Raw genomic sequence first — 16,689 nt, 5'->3', positions numbered from 1 at the left:
CTAACTATATAGAGATGTTCTCTTTTCCCTTTCTTTGCACCTTCCCTTGTTCTCACGTGTTTTGGGCATTGGTGCAGTTATTTGGCACAAGGTTTGGAAGCAGCCAGGGGTGCCACTGCTGGAATGGGCCTCTCCATGAGATTGATGAAGGTGCAGTGAACTCGCTCTCATCCCTCAGCCTGCTTCTCAGAGAGAGCTGGAGCCAGATTTTTGTGTATCAGAGATTCTTTGATTTGTTTTGACACTGCAGGTGGTCCCCTGTCATAGAATCAGGGAATGTGGAAGGAATCTTGGAGCCCACCTTGTTCCACTCCCTGCCATGGCCAGGGACACCTTCCACTGTCCCAGGTTGCTGTCTGCCATCCATGGACCTGGGGAATGTCCTGCACAAGTGCAAGAGACATTTGGGATGTCTCGTGCACTTGTACAGGACAAAAACTGCAGAGTACAGCGCAGGAGCCCAAAGGCTGGGCTCCCAGCCTCTCCACTATCCCACTTCATGCTCTCCTGGACAAACTCCCCTGTGCAAAGTTTGAGCTCAAGCCCTGGATAGAATCTGGGAGCAGACCTGTTAGGAGATGAGTAAAATCTGAACTTTAAAAAAAACTATTTTTCTGTGAAAAATAGGTAATGCAGTATGTCAAAATTCTAAGATGCCTCCCATGTGAGATACCTCATCAAGCCATTATTTACCACTGATAGTGCTGGAATAGACCACAGAATCACAGAACAGTTTGGGTTGGCAGGGACTTTTGAAGGACCCCTAATCCATCCCCCTGCAATAGGCTGGGGCACCTCGCACTAGATCAGGTTGGTCAGAGCCCCATCCAGCCTGGCCTTGGATGTTTCCAGGGATGGGGTATCAGGGATGTACCAAATGCCTTGTACAAAGCTGCAGCACACCATGCAGTGGATGTCAGAATCTGGTAGATAATGAGCCAAAACCTGACTTTCATGGCCCTGGTCTCATGTTACACCCCAACTCCTGAGCTTATTCCAGCAGCAGCCTGGCTACCTGTCCCTTTCCCAAAGTTCTCTCCTGAGCAGCTGAGCTCTCCTGGCTACCTGTCCCTTTCCCAAAGGTCTCTCCTGAGCAGCTGAGCTCTCCTGGCTACCTGTCCCTTTCCCAAAGTTCTCTCCTGAGCAGCTGAGCTCTCCTGGCTACCTGTCCCTTTCCCAAAGGTCTCTCCTGAGCAGCTGAGCTCTCCTGGCTACCTGTCCCTTTCCCAAAGGTCTCTCCTGAGCAGCTGAGCTCTCCTGGCTACCTGTCCCTTTCCCAAAGGTCTCTCCTGAGCAGCTGAGCTCTCCTGGCTACCTGTCCCTTTCCCAAAGGTCTCTCCTGAGCAGCTGAGCTCTCCTGGCTACCTGTCCCTTTCCCAAAGGTCTCTCCTGAGCAGCTGAGCTCTCCTGGCTACCTGTCCCTTTCTCAAAGGTCTCTCCTGAGCAGCTGAGCTCTCCTGGCTACCTGTCCCTTTCCCAAAGGTCTCTCCTGAGCAGCTGAGCTCTCCTGGCTACCTGTCCCTTTCCCAAAGGTCTCTCCTGAGCAGCTGAGCTCTCCTGGCTACCTGTCCCTTTCCCAAAGGTCTCTCCTGAGCAGCTGAGCTCTCCTGGCTACCTGTCCCTTTCCCAAAGGTCTCTCCTGAGCAGCTGAGCTCTCCTGGCTACCTGTCCCTTTCCCAAAGGTCTCTCCTGAGCAGCTGAGCTCTCCTGGCTACCTGTCCCTTTCCCAAAGGTCTCTCCTGAGCAGCTGAGCTCTCCTGCTGGCCCTGGCGCTGCCAGGCTGCAGGCGGAGAGCTCCGAGCTGTGACTCAGCCCCTGACACTCCAGCCAGCCACCTGCAGCATCCCCAGCTGAAGCAGCTCCTGATCTGCCTCTGACAGAGGGTTCCAGGCTGCCAGAAGAGGTGTTCAGTGCCCAGGTTCCTCATTCCCCAGGAATGGGGCTGGGGCTGGGGCTGTGCCAGGCAGGTTTCAGGTCCTCTTCACCGTTCTGTGTTTGATTCATCTCTGAAAAACCTGGCACCTGAGCAGCACGGTGCTCCTGGAGGAGCACAGCTGCTGTGTGAGCACATAGTCTGAGTCCCAGATGAGGGGAGATAAGGTTAACTTGGTGTGTGCTGCATCCACAGGGCCTGATTAGGAAATGAGTGTTCTCAGCAGTTGCTGAAGGAGTGCATTTCACAGGCTGTTGTTTGTCCCAGGGGAAGTTTTATTTATTACGTAAATTTATGGTTTGTGAGCTCCTTTGAGGCCAGAACAGGGGTCAGTTTGATGTGTTTTGAAGTGACTATCAGCTGTTTAAAGCATGGATTTCATAAAAATAAAATCCTTTAGGGCATCAACCACCAGAAATATGCTGGAGTTCATCAAGGTTTCTGTTAATTTGCTAATAAACTTGCAACTGGAGCTGCCTGTGCCCCTTTCAACCATGAGAGTTTGAGATAGGAAAACAAAACAAGGACTCTTCACAGGGAATATAACATTCAACTGTATTTCTAAAAATGCTTTACGTGACTTAGGCAGCTGCCTGTGCAGGTGTGTGCACAGTGCTGATAGCTTGGTGGCCATGCAGTGTGAATTGAGGCATCACTGGCTTTTGCAGGTTGGTGATGTTCTCCAAGCTCACCTTGTGCTGAGAAGAAGTAAAAGAGGTCTCTCTCCTCCAATTTCAGGTCTTGATGCTTGAATGATAGAAGCTTTTGCAGCTACTATTGCACAATTATGCACCTGTGTGAATGTAGCTGCTGAGTGTGGCAGGACTCCTTCAGTTTCAGCCCTCAGGTTACGTGGTAGCTGTGCAGCTCAGTGCTGGAATAAGGAAAATTAGACGTGATTTTAAAGGGCAGTTTAAAGTGAGCACCCTGTTCTTCCTGCCCTCCGGGGAGGTGTCAGAGGTGGTGGTTGTAGGGCTGGAAGAAAACCCTTCCAGCCTGCTGCTTCCCTCTGGGGCAGCGTTCAGCCTGCTCATCCTCCTGTGGCACAGACTAGGAACCATTAGGAGTGGGGCTTGCACCCCTCCTGAGGAACAGGGAGGGAAAAACCTGCATTCCTCTTCCTTGTGAGACGCAGAGTTACATCACTGTCAGTGCTCAGAGCTGGGTTTGTGTCAGTGCCTCCTCCCTGGGTGCCTGCTAAAGACAACCAGAGCAAACATGTGGGACTCAGGGTCGGCCTGTGGCATAAGGCAGGCCCTTCTCCTGGGTTTCACCTCTTCATTCCATTTTCCAGGTGTGCTTCCAGCCCTGGAGTGTGCCCAGCAACGGTGCCTGCTGGGACAGGGCTGCTCTGCAGTAATCCTCGAGGTTTCAACAGCGTGGACAAGCTGTTCCTTGGAGAAGTGGTTTCTGCTCTGTTTGTTTTGGACGGTGCCCCTGGTCTTGCTCAGCAGCAAGCTCCCTGGCAGGTGGGGAGCACTGGTTCTACCTGCTCTGTTCCTCCCACAGCTGCTGTGCTCTGGGATGGGGTGGAGCGAGCTGCTCCAGGCTCAGGGTCCTGGGGGTGCTGTCCCTGCCCAAGCTGGCAGCAGGAGTGCCCTGCACTGGTGTCACAGCTGGCAGAGGTTCTCTGGGGTGACAGGGAGAGGTGACACCGCAGTTTTATCCCTGAAACGCCCCGGGTTTCCTGTGTGGCTGCTCTGGCAGGGCTATTCATACCCATATTTGTGTGTGAGGCTGCTCATACCTCTGCTTGTCCTCATGAGCTCATGTGGAGGCCCAGCTGTGTTTGCAGAGCAGATGAGTGTCTTGGGTGTACTTGGAGCTGAGGAACATGCCACATCTTGCATGGACTGCAACAGCATGCTGCACTTGTGGGACCTGTGCATGCCTGCAGTGATCCCACCCTGTGGCTGATCACTGACTTAGAGCCCTGAGACCCTGCTCAGGAGGGCTCCTGCATCTCCTCCAGCCGAGAGATGGCTCAAAGTCAGGCTGAGCTTTGCCTGAGTCCTTGGGCAGCCAGGAACCATGCAGAAAACCATCCTGGGTGAGGCTATCCAGCTCCTGAAGCAAACAAATGGGGGCACATGGCAAATAAAGTTTATAAGCCATGGCTTTAGAGTGTTCTGCAGCACTTGTGGTGGGGAGTTAATTTTTTTCCTGCACTCAGTGAGGCTGGGGCCGGGTCCTTAGAGAGCTTTTTGGAGTGGGTAGATGCCTGTTGGGACTTCAGGGTTCCCAAGGGCTCATTGTCATACACGAGATATGTTTGTGTTTGTTCCTAACTGCTTTTGAACAAGTTATGCAATGAGCTTTGCAACTCTGCAAATTTCATTTCCACTAATAGAAAGTCTCAAGAAGTGGAAATGAGGGTGACGAGTGAGGCTTTGGGGACGGTGCTGTTAGGAGCTGGGAGATTCTGTGGCAATGTTGCAAGTAACAGTCCTGGGAAGTCTGGTGCAAAATAAAGTGATAAGGGATTTTTACTCATTGAAAAATTGTGTTGTACAGGCCTGTTTTAAATTTTGTGGACAAGGAGTTTAGTATTTGCATCAGGAAGTAGTAATACTTAAAAAACCCTTATTTATAAATGGCACTTATTTTAGTATTCATGTCATTTATGCTGCAGCTCCCTTCTTTTTGTCCTTGCTTGTAGTTAGAGCAAAAATCTTGGGGTTGGGAGGAGGAGCACAAAAGGCAAAGAGAAATGTAAAGATTAAAGGATGTCACAGATCTTCCCAGTACCACAAAGTGTCTCTACCAAATCATACTTAATGCTTTACTCATCAAAGGCAAGCATGCCAGCTCCATCCAGCTGGCTCGCTGTGCTTGGGCAGCGACACATCCACCCAGAGCAGGATTTTTGGTGGATTACACCTCTCAGAAGACTGGACTGTGGTATTGTTGTCTGGCTTGGACTCCCTCCATCTGGGAGGACATGTCTGAGTTGTGGATTCAGCTCACAGCCTCCGTGCCAGCGCTCTGCAAGCCTGTCGCTTTTGGTATCATTTCAGTCTGACTGGGTTTATTCTGAAACACCGGCCCTCAGAAAGGATTTCCCTCTGTGCTGCTGGTTGTGTTGCACCAAGCTCGAACCTGGGTTGGGAAACTCTTGTACAACAGCTTCCACTTGCCTCCGGTTACAGCAGAGGATAAACCACGCGGGCAGCAGGAAACACAGAACTCTGGTAAAGGGGGGAAGAGAAGCAAAAAACCAAGTAGAAGTCGTGAAGAAATGTCAAACAAAAAAAAAAAAAAAGAAAATGAAAAGGGAAGGAAAGGAAAGGTGTGAACTGGCAGCTGAGCATCGTCGCCAGCAGGTCCGGGAGGAGCGGGCAGCGGTGCCACGGCTGCGGTGCAGCTGAGGTGAGGCTGCAGCGCCGCTCGCACGGCCCGTGGGTGCTGCTCCGTCTGGGATGCGCTCCTGCCTCCCTCCCTCCCTGCCTCCCTCCCTCCCTCCCTGCGGCACCATCCGCGCCTCCGACCGAGATTGGCTGCGGCCGAGTCAGCCCATATCTTACTAGAGGGAAACTTGAGACCCACCAAGCCCAAATGTCAAATGCTGCTTAGTCAGATGAATAGCAGCACTCACCACCAGCCAGACCGGCCGCTTTCCACATTTCATCAGGGGCAGCGTTTTGCGTCGAACCTTTGTTTCTCAAAGGAACGTGTTAGGAAGAAAAAAAAAAAAAAAAAAAAAAAAAAAAAAAAAAGAGCTTGTGTGGAGCTGGCAGCGTGCGTGGAAAACCAGCACCTGCCACGTTAAAAAAATAATTAAAAATTAGAAAGAATAAAAGCAGATGAGCTTGGTCCCCTCTCTGCTCCCAGTCTGCTCCCCACGCACCCTCCCCCTGAAGCTGGGTGTTCAAAAGGGCAGAGCCCTCGATCACAAGCCTTGCAGTACAAGACCCCAGCAGCAAAAATGGGGGCTCTTTTCCAGGACTTCTCCCTGCCCTGCCTTGGATGCCTCAGAGTCTCCTGGTGGTGCCTTTGGGGCAGCCAAGGGAGCATCTCCTGCTGCTCTCCCTGGATCACCCACTCTGCCACGACTTTGGGTGCTGCTCCTGGGGCGCATGTTTAAATTCTTTATGTTCTATTTTTCGTCACCCTGTTAGATCCTTTTTGAGGATTTTGCTGTAGTTCCTCCCCTTGCACTCCAGAGATGCTTTTTCCAATGCCTTCAGAGTGATGCTGCTCTGGTAGGGCTCAGGGTATCTGGCAGTAAAAATACCACAAGAAATCGATCCCAGCAGAGAGTTTGGGAGCAGGAGCACCTTCCTTGCTTCCAGTTCTGCCTTGCCATTTGAGCCCAGGCAAATGGACCGTGCTGTGCTGTCCTGGAGGGTGCTGGGTGCTGGCAGCAGCAGGGCAGGTCACTCTGGGGGCTGACACAGCGCCTCAGGTCAGCCTGACCCGCCCGAATCCCTGAGCAGCAGCACAGGGCTCAAACAGCCTTCCAGGATTACAGCCGTGATTTTTCCAGGGATTCCAGTGTGCTTTGGATACAAGGCATTGCATTCAGGAGCTGTGCTGAGAGTGGGATACCTCTGGTTTAATTTCAGCCCCCTATTTAATTTTGGCACTTGAGTGCTTTCTGTAATCTCTGGGGAGAGAGCAGGGCAGACCTGCACATAGCAGCTATTTTAATCTGGGCTTAAAAAGAATCCAAGATGACTATCAGCATTTAATTTTTAGATGGCTTATGTTAGGGGAAATGAATCTCTTCCTTTGCATCTGCTATTTGCAGAATATAGATGCAAATGTCTGCTAAATGCCTTCAGCTTCTCCTCTCTCCTCTGTAGGGGTGGGAGTGTGGGACGAGCTCTGCCTTTTGAAAACGTGAACTTCTCAATTTAAAAATTAGTTTTCTGGACATCTTTTTCTGGTATTGTGTTTTATTTCAACAACTATACACTCCAGGATTGGATTTTTTCCTTTTTTTTTTTTCCCGACCTATTATTCCAATGGGGTTGATTTACTGCAAGCTCTTGTTTTGTTTCTAAAAACTCATGAATGTGGAATATCAGCTCATGTGGTGTTCCCCATTTAATAACATCTGGGTTGCTTAAAGAAAAATGATCATGGGTGTTTGCAGACTCCAGTGTTTCCTAAAACTGTGGCTCCCATTAAAAGGGATGGATGTTGAGGATGGAATGAGAGCAGTGGCAGACACCGGGGTCGCTGTGTGAGAGTGGGAGCAGGTGGCACTTTGGGATCTGTGGTTTTGGTGTTGTTTAAACAACAAATCTGCGTGTTAAAAAAAAATAAAATAAATACAAAAGGGGTGAATATGTTGCTGAGCAGCATCCCCAGAGCTCAGCTCCCCTTCTGTTCCTCAGCCTTCACCAGTCCTCCTTCCCAGCCTTGGAGAGCCCTGAAGGACTTCCACGGGACAGCAATGAGAAGTGCATTTTTGTCCAGCTGGGGGCTGATCAACACATTCCCCTGGAAAAGCAGCATATTGAGAGACAGATATATCTCGTGCATCAACACTCTCCCAGGGAACATGAAATTCTGGGGCTGCGCCTTGAAATCCCAGCAAATTTATCAACCTGAGCCGGCAGAGAGTGTGGAATTTGTGTTTGGCCTCCAGCTCCAGCAGTATTGGAGGAATTTTCCTTCCCTGCAGTGCTCTTCTTGCCTTCAGGGTCTGTTTATTCAAAACAAAAAAAAACCAAAAAAGGCAAAGATTGGTGAAATCTAAGGGAGCTTTTACACAGAAAAAAGTGTTGCAATTGGCAGTGTAAATAACACACTGTTTCTGGAAATTCAAGTACAAACCGCTTGCAGAGGGCTGCCAAATGATGCATGAACTGTCCTTGTTTCAAGAAATCGAGAGAAAATATTTCTGTTTTGTTGGAAGAAAAAAGTAATTAAGATGCGATAGAAAGAGGCTGCCAAAATTATCCAGCCCTAGTCTTTAAAAATGAGGCATTTCATATCTGTTAAGTATGGACCTCATGCTGCATCCACAGCTTTTTTAGTATAAAAATACTTTCTGCATCTCTTCAGGGAACTGACAGATCCTTTGCAACAGCAGCAGTGACTTTATCAGCAGGTTTAAAAATGTGGAGCAGACTTTCCAAAATGGATTACACCTTCCCCAAAAATATCTTTAAGTTCTTAAATAAGTAAAAAGATCTTTTTAAAAGCATTTGGTAGCTCTAATAAATGCCGCATTTAGTAGTAGGAGGTTTAGGGGGGTTTTAAAATTATATATACCCAAGTGCTTACAAAGGTGTGTGCCTTCTGATAACAGGTGGACGTGACTTCTTGAGTGTTCTGGGCTTCATTTACTCGGGGCAAGGTTTTCTAAATAGTTTCTGGGATCTGATTGTTTCTGTTGATAGCAAAATAAGTGGTCTTCAAGAAATTCTACAATAATCTAAATAATTTTTAATTTTTTTTTTTAAATACTGTCCTTGAAAACCCTTTTTGGAGAGTGAGGAGGGTTATTTTTGGTGAAAACAGTACAAAGATAACCTGCTTGATGCCATGATCCCATAAAACACCCAGGGGCAGCTATCCTGATGGGATGTGACTGTCTAGAGGCTTTTTTGAGAGGGTTTTGGGTACAGCAAACACAGCTTCTGCCGAGACAGGAAACACTGGGGAGTGTTCAGTGTGAATAAATGGGAACACACGGAGGAAAAAATAAGCTGTTCATTTTCCATAGGTGCTCCAGCAGGAAATCTCCAAGTTTCTTGGCATCACTGCCAAGCCAGGGCCTGTCTGTGCAGTTTGGCTTCCTCTGCCTGCAGGAGTGAGGGGTGTAGGGCTGGGGGGAAGGGGGACATTGGGAGGCTGTGAGTGGGGCTTGGGGGCACCCTGATAATGTCTGGGGCATCACCAGGATATCAGATTTTACACTGGGAGCGAGGATGCAGGAAAACTGAGCTCTGGCTACCAGCAGTCACAGATGGTTGGGTTACACCCAGGAGCAAGAAGCCAAAGAAAAGGGCTCGTGGCATTGTGGAGCAGGAGCTCTTGGAGGTGACAGAGGCAGTGGTGGGGAAATGGGGGGAAAATGTCTCAAACAGAGGGAAAGTGGAGAAGTGGAGGAGTCTGCATTTTAAAAGCTGGCAGAGATGGCTGTGCTCAGCTGCACCAGAGAAGCTCCAGGGACACCTCAGAGCCCCTGCCAGGGCCTGCAGGGGCTCCAGGAGAGCTGCACAGCCCCTGGGGACAAGGCAGGCAGGGACAGCACCCAGGCAATGGCTCCCACTGCCAGAGGGCAGGCACAGATTTTGGCACATTGGGAATTAGGAATTGCTGGCTGGGAGGGTGGGCAGGCCCTGGCCCAGGGTGCCCAGAGCAGCTGTGGCTGCCCCTGGATCCCTGGCAGTGCCCCAGGCCAGGCTGGATGGGGCTGGGAGCAGCCTGGGACAGTGGGAGGTGTCCCTGCCCATGGAGGTGGATCATCACTGAAGTGCCTTCCAACCCAAATTCTTCTATGATTCTGTGATTCTATGATTTCAGTATTGAGCCTCCTTCCCTGGAGTATCTCAATTCTTACTCCACAGAGGGAGAGTCTCCACCAGCCCAGGAAATGAGAGAGAGAGGAGCTGGAGGATGCTGGACACAAAGGTGGGACTTGAGGCCATTCAGTTGTGTATTGCCAAGGTACACGAGAAAAACACCTGAATCAGCAACTGGAAACACCACAGGTACTTCCCTAACCTGGTAGGAAAATGGTCTTGCAGCCCAGCCTAGAGCAGGTGGAAAATGCTGAGCAGATTCAGATCCTTGTGCTGAGGGAGCTGCCAGCAGAGGCACACTTTGTGTGCAGGAGAGGAGTGGGGATTCCAGCCAGGGGAGGTGGTGCAAAGCCAGGCAGCAGGGCTGTGCTTGTTACCCTGCTCTGGTTTAGCACGGTGTGCCTGTGCTCTGACAGTGGCAGCTCAGGGCTGACACAAAAGCCAAGCCTGAGGAGGATGCCCCAGCTGCCAGGGACTCCGATCCTAGGTAAATAGGTATTTTGAGCATCAATCCCCCAGTCTTGGTCTAGAAACTAAGAGCGATTCTGGGCTCTTTCCTCTTCACTCATTAGCAAGAATAATCCCGTGGATGGGTCTTCATCCCTGCCTCTGGCAGAGGGAAATGGGGCCACGAATAAAACAGGAGTGAAGATCAGCGCTGGTTCTTTCCCACCAGTACAGAGATGTGCTGCACTCTGTAGGAGTGCAAGAAGAAGCTGCTGCTTGTAACAAACCACTTTAATTTTCTGATCCTATCACAATTTTAGCACCTGGGCTTGGTGCCCTGTTGGGCCGAGCTGAGCTTCACTGTTGTTTTCAGAAAGTGCTTTGGGACAGCCAGGGATGCAGTGACAGTGTGGCACAGCCTTTTCTGCTTTGGATCAGGACCTAAACTGCTCCATTCCTGCTCTCTGTGCCCTACTGCATGAGGTGTGCACCAAGTTGCTGGAAATGAGCTCTGGTCATGCAGGAAAGCAGGGGATGGGAGTGTGTAAATACATCTGTAAGGTAGGAAATGTTATGTAGAAACACCTGAGCTGGGCCAGCCGAGACCAGCCCCCGTCTGTAACCTCACACACCTGCATTTATGGACTAACCCAGCTGCTCACCAGCAGTAGTCAGAGACCAACTCTTTCTGGGTCCAATAACCACTGTTTAGGTGCATTTGGGCTTTTTCCAAGACTTCCCAGGGCTTGGTTGTGTCACGGGATGTGGAGTGGGCTGTGACCTGCACCCATCACACCTCACACCAGCTGAACCTGCCCTGCTCCCCTCCTCCTCCCGGGGCCCGTCCCGAGGTTTATTCCCACAAAAGGCAACTGAGCTCTGGGATTGCCACGGAGCAGCCCCAGGCTATGCCAGGAATCTTGGCTGAAAATACCCAGGTTACTTTCCCAATGACAGCTGATTTCCTAGTTTAAATTTAGGGCTTGAGATCACCGTGGGCAGGCAATGGGTGGATTTTTCCTCATGCAGCTGCAGGGGGAAAAGGTTGTGCTTTGTGCTTTCCCTGGAGAACTTCATTTTGCAGAGGTGTTTGTAGTCACTGTGGGTTTTACTCCGGATTTTGCCAGAACTGTTGTCCTCCTGGTGTCAGTAGGTGTTGGTAAGATGGGAACCCTGAGAGGGAGGTCAGTTGTGCTGTTTGTGACATTCCTGTGATTCCCTTGCCACCAAGGAGTATCTCCTTGCCCTTGACATCCCAGATTAGGGATCTGCAGGGAAGCTCTGCCCAGAGAGGCTGCAGTCTCCATCCTTGGAGGCTTCTGTGACTCAGCTGGGTCAAGCCCTGAGCAGAATTCACAGCTGACCTTGCCTGGAGCAGGGGCTCAGCCTGCAGACCTCCCCCAGGGCCCGCTCCAACCTGAATCATCCTGCAAGCCTCGCAAGGAGGTTGTTAGATGAGCTGGGTAATTAGCTCTGGGTCTTTCCCTGGTGAACAGCTGCTCACTTCAAATTTGTACCATTTGGAAACAAGCTTTTTATTTCTTGTACCTTGTCCAAGAGAGAGGAAAGGGAAAACCCTGTGAGCATTGCAGCTAGGATGCCTGATTTACCCTGAGTTGGTGCCTTGATGCTGATTGACTTAGGTGTTGATGGAAATGGGAGCTCTGATTAAAAGCTCTCTGATAGCCAATGCCTTTTAAGAGGTCTCTGGTGTGTTTCTCCAATATTTAGTAGGAAGTGAACCCACAGATTGATTCTTACTCTGAATGGATACACTTACAGGGTCTTTTTTTTTTTTTTTTTTTTTTCTCACTCTGTTCTTCCCAACATAAACTTTCAGAAGCCTTGTAGAAAAACTGGTTCCTTGAGATCTCTCCTTCTTTGTCCAATTTGCTTAAAACCTTGCCAGCCTGGGGCAGGGTGGAGGGAGCTGGATCCTGAACTGCTCATCTGCATTCACACAGAAAGCAGAGCTGCAGCCATCCCCAGACCTTCCTTCCAGGCTCTCTCGTGTCCTCTGCTCACACAGGACAGACACTTTCGCTTTGGAAATGTGACCCTTGCTCAGGTCTGTGCGTGAGAGCCAATTCCTGCCAGTTTCTGGTGTTGTATTTCTTTTTGTTGAGAAAACAAGCCATAATATGACCTCTGACTGTGCAAAAGTGGGCTGGACCTTCATGATCAAGGACAAGATCAAAAGCAAAATGTTTTGTGTGAGGCTTGGGGTGCCCTTTAATCTCTGATCCCACTCCCCCTCTGTCTCCTCCTCTTCCTTTTTTCTTCTCTTTGCTGCCTTTGTTGCCTGTAGCTCCGGTGTTTGCTACCAAAAGCGAAACTGCAGAGTTGTGCATTGAAATGGGGATGTGTACAGCAAAATCCCACCTTCCCTTTCTTCTGGTGGCTCCCTCAGCTGCACTCTGCCACAGGATTCACTCACAGTCACCAAAACACCTCTGCAGGAAGGTCTGGGGTCTGTCCTGGAGCTCCCCTCAGATGTGCTTGGAAGATTTGTGTGCCCCTCAGCCAAACCTTTATTTTCTTTTTCCTATTTATTAACTACGTGGACCAAAACATGGGACAAGCCCTGGGCTTCAAGTGGCAGTTCTGTGACTGAATTCCCTGCTCCTGGGCCCATGAAGCTCCAGCCTGAGCCTGATAGTAGCAGTCTGTGTCTGGGAGGAGTGTTTTACCTCCCACCTCAGGCACCAGGAGGTACCAAACTCCAGTTTAGTGCCCCAAAGTGTGATGAGAGAGTGATGAGAGAATGATCTGTTACCTTCCTGTGAAGGTTGCCAACCCGTCACCATGCAGGACAATGGGTGACCCCAGAGCAGAGGTAAAGGACAAAAGAACCTCAAGACAGGATGTACCAGGAGCAGGATCAGCTGGGTCTGAAGGCAGTGCCACCCATGGGTGCTGTATCCTGCTCCAGACCCCCGAGCCAGCTGAGTGGCAGTGATCTGTCAGCAGGAGGAGATGGCATGAAAACCCTGTCCTAGAGAGGATGAAGCGCATTCCTGCCCTGTGAAATATCAAATGCTGGGTGGCTTTATCTGGGGCGTTCATGTTTCTCTGCTGGGAAGGCAGGAAGGAGGAATGCAGCTTGGGTTTCACCCAGGAACGTGGGCTGGGCCCTGCTCTGGCCTCTGCCATGGGGGGAAGGCCCCTCTACCTGCGGGTGGGTGCCAGGGCTGCAACAGCAACCTGCCCCATTTACATACATTAGAAGGAGAACTGCAACAAAGGAGACTGTGTTCTGGCTGATTCCCCATTCAGTGCCCTGGTCAGCCCTGAAATGCCATGGAGAAGGTTGGCCTCGCCAGCGAGAGGTCACAGCTATAAAGAGGCAGAGGCAAGGGAGAAGGAGCAAATCCACGGGATTTGTCTGAGGGCTGCACATCAAGGGCCCGGTCCCTCCGCGCTTCCCACGCTCCCTGTGCTGCAATCCCGAAGGAAATGTGGTGCAGGAGGGTGGTGTGAGCCCTGGAGCAGCAGTGGTGTGGGCAGGGCTCCCCTTGCTCTGCCTCCTGCAAGCCAGCAGGGAAAGCTCTCCGTGGAGAAGGAAAAGCCACGCTTGACATGGGAAATTATTATAATTGCATTGCAATGGTACTTAGGTTTTACATGTGGTAGGAGTTGCACTGTGAGAGACTTCAGAGTGCTGCTGGGCCCCTGTGGCAGGTGGGGAAACTGAGGCATATGGGTTTGGTCCTTGCTGGAGGTGAGGAAACAGCTCAGTGCTGCAGGTGGACCCAGGTTTTCTGCCTTTGTCAGCCCCAGAGAGCAGCCCAGGCACTGGGAGAGCCAGAGCAGTTGTCCCACTGTGCAGTGTGACCCAGCACAAAGCTCTGGTGCTCAAGGTGAGATTTTGGTGTTAAGACCTGAATTTAACATTTCAGTTCCCCCTTCCAGTAGCTGCCCAGTGCTGTCTCCTCGCTGGGCAGGGTCCTCGCTGCAGTGCATGGGGATTTGTGGAGCCCCTTCAGAGATATTCCACGCCCATTCGCCATGGCACAGCTCTGTCTCCAGACTGGGTTTGCAGGGAGCTTTTGGTGCCTGGCAGAAAGCCCAGGCTGAGATATGAGCACCCCTGATCTAAATCCAGAAATTCTTGCCTCTTCCGGGGCTGGACCCACACTTGATCTGATTTTTCCCCCTGGTTTTATGGGCCTGCTTGAATTTTATTGCAAACATAATGACTGCAAAAGGGCAGTCACCAAGGTCTCTTGGAGCAGGTGGTGGCTTTCCAAAGAGTGCCAGGAATTGGCTCTGCCTTGCAGAGCAAATAAACATATGGATCACAGAGTGCAGGTGGTGGGGGAGGTTAAAGGAGGGGAAAAGGACCTGTCTGGCATCCCCTGCCTGGGGTGGGTTTGGGTCTTCCAGCCTGAACCCCACCAAAGCTTGCTGAGGTTTTTCCTGCTCTGAGTCAACAGGGAGACCTGAGACCAGACAGATCAGTCCTCTTGAGCTGGAAGATCTCTACCTGCTGCTCTCCTGACAAAGAAACCATCTGTGCTGCTTGCTGCTAGCTGGATCACTGCTTCTAAATTTGATCCTGGACTATGGAAAAACTTGTCAACTCCTAAAGCAGCTGGCTGGAGAAGCTGGTTGGCAGCCTGCAGCGGGGAGTGGTGTCCAGCGCGCATCATGTTTTGGCAGGCCCACCTCTCTTTCAGGCTGCCTTGGAAGGCTTCCCAAGATATTAGCTCTTTATGGAAAAGAAGAAAAAGGAAAAGAGAAAGAAAAAAAGGCAAACCCCAGTGGCTGTGTTGCAGCACATCCATAACCATCTCCCTGCAGTTCACAGGAGCAGCCCCACAGCACCCCATCACAGCTCAGCACACTCACCCTGGATTTCATCCAGCCTGTGCTTTCCTACTCAGCCATGGTTATCCCTCTCTGCCTTCTACAAACACCTTTTAAAAGAAGTGCTCTGACAACAAAATTACTGGAGCAGGCTTCTAGGAAAGCCTGCTGTGCACGGTGTCCTGGGGAGCTCCATGGCCCTATGGGGCAGGCAGCCTGGAGCGCTGGGAAGCTTGACCTCAGTCAGGATATCTGTGCGTGCCAGGTTTTCTGAAGAGAGAATAGTGGTCTGTTCTTCTACCCTCTATCTGATGGAGCTGACTGAGCCCTTTATCTCACAGGTGAATCGCAGGAAATCAAAGCCACGACTTGGGTTCAGTGAATCCAGATGTTGGCACTGGCAGTCACTGACAGGAGTTGGGGTTTTTCGAGGCTTTCACGGCAGCTGGAGCCTGGTTCCTTTGTCTGGTTGGCTTTTCACCTCTTTGCTTCTTGTATCAGCTCCTAGGAAGGCAGGCAGAGAGGTTCCAGGGCTGCCTGGCAGCATCTCACACTGGCCAGGAGCAGGAGATGCTGGCTGGGGACGCTGGCTCTGGGAATGTGATGGATGAGGCACACAGGGATGTGTCCCTGCATCTCCCAGTGCTGGGCACACAGGGATGGCTGCAGTGACAGCAGCACAGCTCTGGGCACACAGGGATGGCTGCAGTGACAGCAGCACAGCTCTGGGCACACAGGGATGGCTGCAGTGACAGCAGCACAGTGTGCTGGGCACACAGGGATGGCTGCAGTGACAGCAGCACAGTGTGCTGGGCACACAGGGATGGCTGCAGTGACAGCAGCACAGTGTGCTGGGCACACAGGGATGGCTGCAGTGACAGCAGCACAGCTCTGGGCACACAGGGATGGCTGCAGTGACAGCAGCACAGTGTGCTGGGCACACAGGGATGGCTGCAGTGACAGCAGCACAGTGTGCTGGGCACACAGGGATGGCTGCAGTGACAGCAGCACAGCTCTGGGCACACAGGGATGGCTGCAGTGACAGCAGCACAGCTCTGGGCACACAGGGATGGCTGCAGTGACAGCAGCACAGTGTGCTGGGCACACAGGGATGGCTGCAGTGACAGCAGCACAGCTCTGGGCACACAGGGATGGCTGCAGTGACAGCAGCACAGTGTGCTGGGCACACAGGGATGGCTGCAGTGACAGCAGCACAGCTCTGGGCACACAGGGATGGCTGCAGTGACAGCAGCACAGCTCTGGGCACACAGGGATGGCTGCAGTGACAGCAGCACAGTGTGCTGGGCACACAGGGATGGCTGCAATGACAGCAGCACAATTCCTGAGATCTGGATGACAAAGCTCCTGACGAGAGAGCAGCACTGACCTCTGTGACCAGACAAGTGTGTTTGTTTCTATTTCAGGCTGCTGCACTTTTTTTAGCCTTTTGACACAGGAGTTCTGCTAATCTGTGGTAAATAAGGTTTTTCTGCAGTCCATGAGTATGTTGGTAAAATATCCATGTGTGTATTATTTCGCTCTGCTGGTGCCTTAAATATTTTAATGTGCCTTTTGGTGCTGTTTGTTGAATGAAGAGGGTGTTTGCAGAAGATGTCAACACTGGAGAGGAGTTTGCCAATGCTGACGTGGTCACGGCTCACGGGGGAGCCAAATGTACTGTGCAAATACAGAAGAAGTGGTGACATCAGAGACCTTTCCTGTGTGATAGGAAGTCTATCCTACTGCATCCAAGGTGCATGCAGAAGGGACCTCCATCCATCCACTCATCCATCCATCCTCAGCACTCTCTTTTCTCACTTCTGGTACCAATTTCCTTGTGCCAAATGGAGGGAAATACTCTATACAGATGTTTGCTTTGGGAAAAAAATGTAGTGGTGACTAGAGTAACCAGCAGGATGCACCAGGATACTGAAGGCATTTGAGAAACATGTAAAGCAAAAACCGTGTTTGGAAATTAAAATTTAAAATTTAAATTGTATCTGAAATGAAAATGGGCAA

The sequence above is a fragment of the Ammospiza caudacuta genome, chromosome Z, assembly GCF_027887145.1.
Source record: "Ammospiza caudacuta isolate bAmmCau1 chromosome Z, bAmmCau1.pri, whole genome shotgun sequence".
NCBI classification, from domain to species: Eukaryota; Metazoa; Chordata; class Aves; order Passeriformes; family Passerellidae; genus Ammospiza; species Ammospiza caudacuta.
Note: the sequence above shows the minus strand (reverse complement) of the source record.